The 11,783-nt window shown below is 38.6% G+C and overlaps 1 protein-coding gene across 6 annotated transcripts in view; it reads right to left on the bottom strand.

Moving 5' to 3' along the window:
- LOC106059522 (transmembrane protein 233-like) overlaps window positions 1-11,783 on the bottom strand; it is a 22,638-nt gene extending 10,855 nt beyond the window's left edge. Inside the window, exons 1-2 of one of the 6 annotated variants that reach the window (XM_056045193.1) lie at window positions 11,703-11,783; window positions 1-55 (exon numbers count right to left, since the gene is read on the bottom strand). The exon at window positions 1-55 is cut by the window's left edge and continues 12 nt beyond it. The gene's annotated coding sequence lies outside the window, so the exon portion shown is untranslated. Of the gene's footprint in view, window positions 56-11,377 lie in introns of all 6 variants that reach the window. The other 5 variants (XM_056045192.1, XM_056045194.1, XM_013217165.2 and 2 more) reach the window with 5 other exon arrangements.

Raw genomic sequence — 11,783 nt, 5'->3', positions numbered from 1 at the left:
CACTCCTTCGTGGAACTTGGATCCAGGAACCTGGACCCAGCAGCAACCTGGACAGCTGATCTCAAAAACATGGACAACATTACTTTGACAGTTATAATTTTTCAAAGTAAAAAAATAAATCAAAATTTGGCTTGATAGACTTAGAAAAAAAAAAAACATTGAACGAAAATATTTTTTAAAAATTATTTTATTTTATTTGAAGTTGTATATTGGAGGTATTGTCTTTTTAAAAAATGTATTTTGTTAAAATTGTTTTTTTTTCCTGCTAAGCAATGGAATAAAGTGAAATAGGAAAAGTGAAAGAAAGCGACATTAATAAATGTGATGGCGACACAATGTAAGAAGATAAAAAAAATAAATGTCAAAGACGCCCTGCTGAAAAATCAACCTAGTGCTACTAGAGAAAGAGCCTAGAACTGTAATTCCACAGTTCCACAATTCCTGGTCGTGCGGTTTGCGCGCTGGACTGTCGTTGGGATTTATCGATGGTCCCGGGTTCAAACTCTGCCCGCTCCCATCCCCCATCGTCCTGCGGGAGGTTTGGACTAGGAAGTAAACTATCTTCAACTCTGAAGGAACATCCAAAAACATGTCAATGTCACTGCCACTCTATCTCTTCTATATAAAATTACGATCTAATTTTAGTACACCATGGCTATCACGTGACAGTTGTTTTTTTTTTGCCGTTGTTTTATCAATATTATGACGTGACTAAATGTTGTTTGTTTACGATTGGTGAATGAGGTCCATTGGGCCGCGCGATCCACTAACTACAGTAAAACAAAAAATGCAAAATTAACGCTTTATGACTATATCACAATGACGTCAGGGCTTGCAAGGATCTTCCGTCAGGGAAAAGTACCAGGAAGGTGTAGAAGAGGCAGACAGATAAAGCGATGGGAAGACATTATGAAAGAATGAACGGGACTCTCATTGAAGGACTTTCTCTCCAAGGCGAAAGACTGAGAGTATGCACATGACAGAGTAAACTATTCTCAAGTAATTTTATGTTTAAAAACAAAATATAAGAAATGTCTATGAATTTTTTTTTAATTCAGTGCTGAAGAGATGACAGTGCCAACAACACATAAGACACTAATGTAAGTTCAAGGGTTACACAACAATTCACGTTAACTTTGTTCCTAAACTGTCCAAACTTGACCATCACTAGATTGTCCATCGTCCTCTGCTGTAGACGAACGAAGCTATTGGGATTCTTTTGGAAGGACCTGACCTATTTCCTATGGAAGCCTGTCAGGGGCGGACTGGCTATATGGGCATTCGGGCCAATGCCCGGTGGGCCGGTACCCAAATGCTCCGGTAGGGACACCTAAAGGGCCTCATGAATGCCATTATATAATGTATTAAACTTTTAATAATAATAATTATAAGTTATTGTAAAAGAGGCCGTCTGTGCGTCGTGTTTTTTTTTTAAAACATCTTTACAGACTCTATAGTATAATGGTAATTTAATCTAACACACTTTCCGAAATAATGTAATAGTCTACATCAGGGCTGGCGAACCTATGGCACGCGTGCCCAAGGTGGCACGCGAAACGATTTTGTGTGGCACGCGACGACGATGATATTAAGAAATGTGTTTTTTAGAAAAATCACGGATATCTCAAATTACCATAATTAATAACGTTCAATTATTTCCGAGAACTGTACATAATATGGAAGAAGCGCTAGTGGATCATATTCCATATAATTTTTTCATATGACTATGTTTCATTTGGGGAGCATAGGGCATAATAAAATTTTTTCAAGACAGATCTCGTATTTGAACGAGATCTCCTTAGCTTCCGCCATTTTGTTGATATTGAAAACGTGTCGGTCTTACATCGATTGCTAGCGTTGCCATCAATAAATTTTTATCAGAATAATTACCATAACTTGTCATTCTCAAAAATAAAAAAAAGAAAACTTAATGAAGAAGAAGGAAGTGGCCGACCTTTTCAAGAGTGGTGGATTGAAAGATATGGAAAGATTCACAGAGAAAACAAAGCCTTATGTGCCATGTGTTTGGAAAGTGTTGTTTGTCGGACATCATTAGTAAAACGTCATTATGAGTCCAATCACAGCTGGCTTTTAGGCAAAGCGAGGATGAGCAAAAAGAACATATATCGCGTGAAATAAAAAAAGCGATTTCACAATCCAGTTCTTTTGTAAACTTTGTTAAAAGTTCTTCTAACTTAGTGGCTGCAAGTTTTGAAGTTTCAAACATTATAGCTAAGCATGGAAAACCTTTAAGTGACGGTGATTATATCAAGGAAGCAATGTTAGAATGTGCGTCTTATTTGTTTGAAGACTTTCAAAACAAGGATAAAATCATTCAGAGAATAAAGGATTTGCCAATAAGCCGAAACACGGTTAAAGCGAGAGTTATGAAATTGCACGTTAATATTCAAGACCAATTAAAGAAAGATATTAATGCATGTCAAGCCTATTCTATTTGCCTTGATGAAAGTACTGATGTGACATCGTCCGCTAGACTGGCCATCATTGCCAAATATAGCAAAGGAAATGAAATACACGAAGAACTAATAAAATTAGCAACTTTACCAACGACAACAACAGGTGCAGATATATGTCAAACTGTTGTGACTGAACTCAGAAATGCAGGTGTAGATATCAAAAAAATAGTTTCTATTACAACTGATGGTGCTCCAAGTATGACTGGAAAAGATACAGGTTTCGTTACTTTGTTTACAGGACATGTTGGACACCCACTAATAACTTTTCACTGCATTGTGCACCAACAAGCCCTATGTTCAAAAAACGGCTTAAAGGAACTTGAAGACATTATGAAATGTGTAACAAAAACCGTAGACTTCATTACTGCCCGTGCTTTGAATAAGAGAAAATTTGAACAGCTGCTAAATGAAGTTCAGTCCAGTTACTCTGGCTTATTAATGTACAACAACGTACGTTGGCTAAGCCGAGGTCACGTTCTGGAACGGTTTGTGGAATGCCTTGATGAAATTCGAATCTTTATGGATGATAACAAACAAAATTGCTCAGAATTGACAAATGTTGACTGGCTTATCAGACTAATGTTTTTTTACCGATTTTTCATCCCATTTAAATGAACTTAATACGAAGTTGCAAGGTTTCGGAAAATCTGTCGATCAGGCATTTGACGTCTTGACAGCATTTGAGAAAAAGTTGAAGATTTACAAACGTGACATAGAGAAGGAAGAATTTAAATATTTTAACAGACTGAAGAAATTCTATGATGATTTAAAAGTTCATGATACTGCCGGCAAAGATTTTCAGAAAAGATTGTTTTTAGAGATAATTGACACAACTGCTGAACAATTTTCACTGCGTTTTGAACTATTTCGAAAATTCGAGTACACCTCCAAATTTATAAAATATCCAGATACAGTAGATTTTGAAACTCTGGATTTGACCATGTTTTCTTGGATGGGATTACACGACTTTGAAATGCAACTTGTTGAGTTTCAGTCCAGCGCAATTTGGAGACAGAAATTTATTGACTTACGAATACGACTTGAATTAATTGAAAGTGAACGGTTAAATGGATCATTAGAACCTCAGATATTAGCAGAAAATGAGATCCTTCAAGTTTGGAATGACCTGCCTAAAACTTTCAATTCTCTGATAAAAGTAGCAACATCCATTCTGTCAATTTTCTCGTCTACTTACTCATGCGAATCTTTATTTTCTACAATGAATTATATTAAATCAGATGCCAGAAGTTGCTTGACCGATGAACTAAGTGCGGCGTGTGTAACTTTGAAGAATACACGGTATACACCAGATATCAAACTGTTATCGTCTACCACACAACAGCAGAAGTCGCACTGAGTGACCTGCCCTAAGACTTCAAATCTGTAGGTCAGGATAATAAAATTGAATAAACAAGTAATATTGTTACTAAGCTGTTTTTATACATGCAGTTGAATTACTGGTTGTAGCACTTCTTCTATACAGCGGCGTCACTAGTAGACCTACTGGGCACGCAACAATCTTCATTGTTTTTAAATTGAAATTAATTGGCACTCGGACTGAAAAAGGTTCGCCAGCCCTGGTCTACATCCTTCATCCTTTTAAAAAGCAACGTAAGGCCTACTATAGTTCTTAAAAAGGTAGAGTTCATTGTATGCATGCGATCAGTTATCGACACATTATCAAACTTAACATAATGACTTTGAGGACAGTTGAACCTCGAAATGGATGTCCATCATATAATATACAATTTAAGGGCCGGATGGTATTGAAATGCCAGGGCCGATTGTAATTTACAGTCCGCCCCTGAAGCCTGTTATAAACATAATGATAACTGAGTCGAAACCCATGTCCGCTTAGTATGACTTTAACACACTGAATGACTACACAGAACACATTTCGTAAACACATTCTTACGGACGAGTTACAAGCACATGTAAACATAAGAACGACAACCGATACAGCATATAATTATCCACCCATCTATCTCGAATCACTCAAGGACATGTCTGCGCTAACATACGACTCGAAGATGAACGATACGAAGGAGTTAAAACTTTCTCTACTAGACAATTTGTGCTCCGACGTCATTCTTGGACTTGACTTAATAAGTTTGCACCAAATTCTGTTTATTCCTTTCGATGGTCAGAAACCATCGTTGTGCCTGAGTACTCTCCAGCCAGCGAGGGTAAGGGCTCCTAGCCTATTTAGTAATCTGTCACCAAACTGTACCTCAGTGGCTACAAAGTCTCGCAGATACTCATTTCCAGATAGAGAGTTTATAGAGAAGGAAATTCAACAACTGATAAATGGATGAGATTATTGAACCATCTAAGTTTCGTGGCGTGCACAAGTCCTAGTCACAACAAATGACAGACATAAGAGAAGAATGGTTATAGAGTACAGTCAAATCATCAACCGGTTCACTCTACTAGACGCCTACCCTATGCCCAGAATTGATGAACTAGCAGAAAAAAATTCCTAGTACTCTGTATATAGCACTTTAGACCTGAAAAGTGCATACCATCTGATTCCCATAAAAGAAGAGGAAAGGCCGTTCACAGCCTTCGAAGCATGTGGGAAACTGTATCTATTCCGTCGGATTCCGTTTGGCGTTACGTATGGTGTATCCTGTTTTCAGCGTACGATTGACAAAATCATCGATGACGAACGACTCACTGATACTTTTGCTTATGTGGACAATGTGACCATCTGCTGTCAGGACCCTGAATCACACGACCGAAACCTACAGCGCTTTCTTGATAGTGCTCAAAAGTATGGAATCACTTTTAATGAAACAAAAAGTGAAATTAGCACTGCTAAAGTGAGACTGTTAGGATACGTGATTTCCAAAGGACAACTTAAGCCGGATCCTGAGAGATTTCGAGCCCTAAGGGAATTACCCGTGAACATGCGTGAACAGAAACGAGTAGTGGGTCTTCTGGCTTACTACTCACAGTGGATACCTAACTTCTCAACAAAAAATAGCCTGTTAACAAGAAATCAACAATTTCCTGTCCCTGAAGAAGTCAAAAGAACATTTGAAAGTTTGATGAAAAATGAGCTTGAAAAAACCGCCGTATATACTATTGATCCGAATCGCCCTATAACCGTTGAGACGAATGCTTCTGATAAGTTCTGGAAAGGTTCCAAGAAATATAAATGTTTTTGTTTGTGCGTTTGAATTCCTAATACTGTTTGTATGTACCACAAGGTGGGCTAATCAACGCAAAACAAAAAAAAAAAACTGTTCATGTACTTCACTCAGTCATAAGTCCCACGCCACTGTATACATGCAGAAGGGTCCAAAGGAACTTTCCCAAATCACTAGTAGAGAAACCTCCACAAGTATATGTTATGTAAGAGATGCCCAATAAGTGACTATTGAGTTGCAACATTAAATATATAATTATAATAGACATTTATCTGGCTTCAATATTTTGCATAATTATATTATTATACACCACAGATAAACAGAGAGGGTAATGATATGATAGACTCAGATAGACTAACAAAACCATGAAATATCAATTAATAAGAAACTTATCAATGAGTGAGACTAACTTTCTCCCTTTAATGAAATATAGTTAGCAATCATTCACTCGGTTGCCGTAGATGTTAAATACAGGACTTTTAAAGTGTACAAATATCTAATCATATGTTTTTCTCTATCTAGATCTTTGTTTATCTAGTTACACAGTACTATGCTCTCCCAACCCTCTCTCTCTCATCAAGATATTTCTGATGTCTGACTGGAGTTGGCAATGACTTGGACAAGATTGAATCGCTGGCTTTAATGAAAATGTTTAATCAAGCTTTTCTCTTGTTCTTAGCACACGCACACACACACACACACACACACACACACACACACAGAGGAAGAGGTTATTGTTTCCGTCTCTTATTGTTATTTGCTTGTTTGTTTTGGTAGGATTTGTACACGAGGACACACCAGTAGGTAAGAAAACACACCAGTGGATAAGAGGACACACTAGTGGATAAGAGGACATACCAGTGGATAAGAGGACACAGCAGTAGATAAGAGGACACACAAGTAGATAAGAGGACATACCAGTGGATAAGAGGACACATCAGTGGATAAGAGGACACACAAGTAGATAAGAGGACATACAAGTAGATAAGAGGACACATCAGTGGATAAGAGGACACACCAGTGGATAAGAGGACACCATGAGATAAGAGGACATACAAGTAGATAAGAGGACACACAAATAGATAAGAGGACACACAAGTAGATAAAAGGACACACCAGTGGATAAGGGCATACACTGGTAGATAACTGGACACACATCAGTGAATCGGAAGACACCAATGGATAGATTCAACACAGAACAAGGAAAATGAATGTAAGCATAAGTGTGTAAGCCTGAGAGACTGAGAGAGACTGAGAGAGAGACTGAGAGAGAGAGAGACTCAGAGAGAGAGAGAGACTGAGAGAGAGACTGAGACTGAGACAGAGAGACTGAGAGAGAGAGAGACTGAGAGAGAGAGAGACTGAGACAGAGAGACTGAGAGAGAGAGACTGAGACAGAGAGACTGAGAGAGAGAGAGAGACTGAGAGAGACTGAGAGAGAGAGAGAGACTGAGAGAGAGAGACTGAAAAAGAGAGACTGAGAGAGAGAGAGACTGAGAGAGAGAGACTGAGACAGAGAGACTGAGAGAGAGAGAGACTGAGACAGAGAGACTGAGAGAGAGACTGAGAGAGAGACTGAGACAGAGAGACTGAGACAGAGAGACTGAGAGAGAGAGACTGAGACAGAGAGACTGAGAGAGAGAGACTGAGAGAGAGACTGAGACAGAGAGACTGAGAGAGAGACTGAGACAGAGAGACTGAGAGAGAGAGACTGAGAGAGAGAGACTGAGACAGAGAGACTGAGAGAGAGAGAGACTGAGAGAGAGACTGAGACAGAGAGACTGAGAGAGAGACTGAGACAGAGAGACTGAGAGAGAGACTGAGACAGAGAGACTGAGAGAGAGAGACTGAGAGAGAGAGACTGAGACAGAGAGACTGAGAGAGAGAGACTGAGAGAGAGACTGAGACAGAGAGACTGAGAGAGAGACTGAGACAGAGAGACTGAGAGAGAGAGACTGAGAGAGAGACCGAGACAGAGAGACTGAGAGAGAGACTGAGACAGAGAGACTGAGAGAGAGAGACTGAGACAGAGAGACTGAGAGAGAGAGACTGAGAGAGAGAGAGAGAGAGAGAGACTGAGAGAGAGACTGAGACAGAGAGACTGAGACAGAGAGACTGAGAGAGAGAGAGAGACTGAGAGAGAGAGACTGAGAGAGAGACTGAGACAGAGAGACTGAGAGAGAGACTGAGACAGAGAGACTGAGAGAGAGAGACTGAGAGAGAGAGAGAGAGAGACTGAGACAGAGAGACTGAGAGAGAGAGAGAGAGAGACTGAGACAGAGAGACTGAGAGAGAGAGACTGAGAGAGAGAGACTGAGAGAGAGACTGAGAGAGACTGAGAGAGAGACTGAGAGAGAGAGACTGAGAGAGAGAGACTGGGAGAGACTGAGAGAGAGAGACTGAGAGAGAGAGAGACTGAGAGAGAGAGACTGAGAGAGAGAGAGACTGAGAGAGAGAGAGAGAAACGAAGATAGAGACAGAAAGAGGCAGACAGACAAGGGACAGATTAATAGAGAAAGAGCGAGACAGACAGAGCGAGAGAGACAGATGGAGAGAAAGACACAGAAGGACAAACAAAGAGAGAGAGAGAGATCATCAGATGGGAAGACAGACAAAGAGTGAGAGAGAGAGAGACTGATAGAGAGGCAAGCGAAATACAGTCTGACTAAGAAGACAGACATATAGACAGAACACTAGATGCATGACTCGTAGGACGTAATCATCTTCTTTTTTTGAAGTAACGTCTGTTAAGATAAAATAAGATATGATAAGAAGACTCAGATGGAGAGACAGAGGAATAGACATAGAAATTTACACTGATAAGAAAAAGAGACAGAGGTAGAAAGTCGAATACACAATGGAATAAAGGAAGATTATCTTATATATTACAGACGTTACTTCAAAAAAAAAAAAAAAGACAATTACGGCCTACTCATTTCATGAATGAAGAAAGAGAAAAAGCAATTAAAACAAGGTTACAAAGACAGTTTGTGTGGAAACACAAACTCAAAATCGGCTCCCGAAGTGGTCCAGCCAGGCAGGTAAAAAGGCAGGTTTCAATATTTTCAGAAAGAACATAAAAATGAAATTCTATCAAAGAAAAATGACAGAGAAGAATGGAGAAAGAAGGTTGACAGATCTTGTGTGGTGCCCCAGCGGTTCAAGGATAGGTGAAAGGGAATGTGAAGTTAGATGTGAACCTGGCCTAACTAATGTCTTAAAATGAATATCGAACTGATCTAATTGTTTTGTAAAGGGTCAGTCTCTTGTTCAAATCGTCAATAATATTATATTTGGAAAAAAATATCTTAAAGTTATGTGTTCTATATATAACTATTCTCTTCTACAGTACGTTTGCAGTTCACGCGATACTATGAAAAACTACTTATTAATTGTTGTTTAAAATTATGTACATCTTATATGCATACTAAATAGATTTTTTGTGTGTAAATGTAGTAGTCAGTATGACAGAACTTACATAACTTGGCGGTATATTTGTTATAAAATAAAAAAAAATTGACAAAAATCTAAAACCATTTGCATAAATGTGCTTAAAATATGGTAGGTGGGTATCTCCCCTACCAAAGTGCCTCCAGTGTTTATTACTATTAATAGTGAATAGTTGTAAGTGGTGTTTTTTTTTTTTTGTGAGAAAACTGCTTGCATACGTGATTTTAAAATTTAGATTTTTCACTTTTAGAAAAGAAAAAAAGTAGCCGTTGCATCAGAACCCTGGATGGATTAAAATATTATAGTGTCGGATTTTCACTATCTTCTCTAGTTTTCGAGATCTAAACGGGACGGACAGATATTCCACACAAAACTAATAGAGTCTTTTCTCCTTTTTAGGGCCGATAAAAAAAAATATAAAAAAAATACGAAAAACATAAAATAATTTTAAAAAGAAAGCTTATACAAAGTGTAATTGTATCCATTACTTTGGGTCAGTCAGGTAATAAATTTGTAGTAGATCTTGACCAACAATAATAGATAATAATTAATCAATCTGTGCGATCGATAATATTTTCAACAACTGTTTTTGTTTAGCGCTATTTCATGCTTTTAGCTTTTTCACTACGCTTTGATCCTATCACTTTCTCACTGCGCTATGATCCTATCACTTTCTCACTACGCTATGATCCTATCACTTTCTCACTGCGCTATGATCCTATCACTTTTTCACTACGCTATGATCCTATCACTTTCTCACTACGCTATGATCCTATCACTTTTTCACTACGCTATGATCCTATCACTTTCTCACTGCGCTATGATCCTATCACTTTTTCACTGCGCTATGATCCTATCACTTTTTCACTACGCTATGATCCTATCACTTTTTCACTACGCTATGATCCTATCACTTTCTCACTACGCTGTGATCCTATCACTTTCTCACTACGCTGTGATCCTATCACTTTCTCACTGCGCTATGATCCTATCACTTTCTCACTGCGCTATGATCCTATCACTTTCTCACTACGCTATGATCCTATCACTTTTTCACTACGCTATGATCTTATCACTTTTTCACTACGCTATGATCTTATCACTTTTTCACTACGCTATGATCCTATCACTTTTTCACTACGCTATGATCCTATCACTTTTTCACTACGCTATGATCCTATCACTTTTTCACTACGCTATGATCCTATCACTTTTTCACTACGCTATGATCTTATCACTTTTTCACTACGCTATGATCCTATCACTTTTTCACTACGCTATGATCCTATCACTTTTTCACTACGCTATGATCCTATCACTTTTTCACTACGCTATGATCCTATCACTTTTTCACTACGCTATGATCCTATCACTTTTTCACTACGCTATGATCCTATCACTTTTTCACTACGCTATGATCCTATCACTTTTTCACTACGCTATGATCCTATCACTTATCTGGACCAGTTGGGAAAATGGGGGGGGGGGGCAAAGAAAGAAAGAGATATCTGAGCGAATTTTACCGTAATTGGTTTTTAAAAGTTTTACACAAAAAAATTTAAAAAATTAGCGACCTAAATTCGAACTGGTATCTCACGCCAACTCGGGCAGACGTGCTCACAACTATGCTACTGAGGTAATTATGACTCGAGAAGATTGTATAGTTGTTTGTTTCAATTAGAGCGGCGACTTATATCACCACTTCAGTCAAGTACAATTTCTTTCCCTTGTTCGAGATCACCTTCACCTATCCCTTAGTCTTTTGGACTGATGGGGGCACCAGGCAAGATTTGTTGACCGTCTTTCTCCATTCCTCTCTGTCCTTTGCCTTGGATAGAACCTCTTTCAATGGCAGGCCCGTACATTCTTTTATGTTGTCCTCCCATCCTTTCTCTGTCTGTTATTCTTTTTCCTGGTACTGTTCCCTGAAGAAAGCTCTTTGCGAGCCCCGAAGACATTGTCATAGGGCCATAGAGTTTAAGTTTGCATTTTTACAATAGTTATCAGGTCATCCTGGGATCCAATCGAAGTAATAACTCTCTCTTCGTTTGTGATGCGGTCTTTGCCAAATAAAATAATTAATTACCAATTAACTAATTTTTGTTTTCATTGATTATAGTGTTGTCTTGTAAACGAAAAATTGTGCGAAATTTCAGCTTGATCCCAGATTGGGATGTTGAAGAAATGGCGTGTACAAACTTTTGACCCTACAGAGTGAGTTGATATAAGCTTTGTAAAAAGATTAAATTAGATTAATAGATTATACATAGATACTTTAATCATATTTCTTTGACGTACCTTTTTTTTTAAGGGTACTTATTCCAATTTGTCTATCATAAATTATCCCAAATCAAAGGTCTTTCTTGGTGACCCGTGCCGTAGAGTTATCGACCAATTATTGGTTATGACGTTGCAGTAGATAGCATTAGACACAGTGCCGGACACAGAGATGGACACAGTGCCGGACACAATACTCTACACACTCCTGGAAATACTGCTCAGCGCAAAACTGGATTCTACACAATGCTTGAAACCGTACAGGGCACTATACTGAACAGGCTGCTTAAAATGAAGACTTACACATATCTTTTTAAACAATTTCGCCGTAGGAAAACTTACGTACTCGGAGCAACTGTTTCACACCGGTGACCTCTACTCTAAACACACCTCGGACCATCAGTCAGGGGCAGTAATCAGGGGCAGT

This window comes from Biomphalaria glabrata, chromosome 10 (assembly GCF_947242115.1).
Source record: "Biomphalaria glabrata chromosome 10, xgBioGlab47.1, whole genome shotgun sequence".
In the NCBI taxonomy this organism is placed as follows: domain Eukaryota; kingdom Metazoa; phylum Mollusca; class Gastropoda; family Planorbidae; genus Biomphalaria; species Biomphalaria glabrata.
This window is presented reverse-complemented; position numbering and strand designations above follow the sequence as displayed.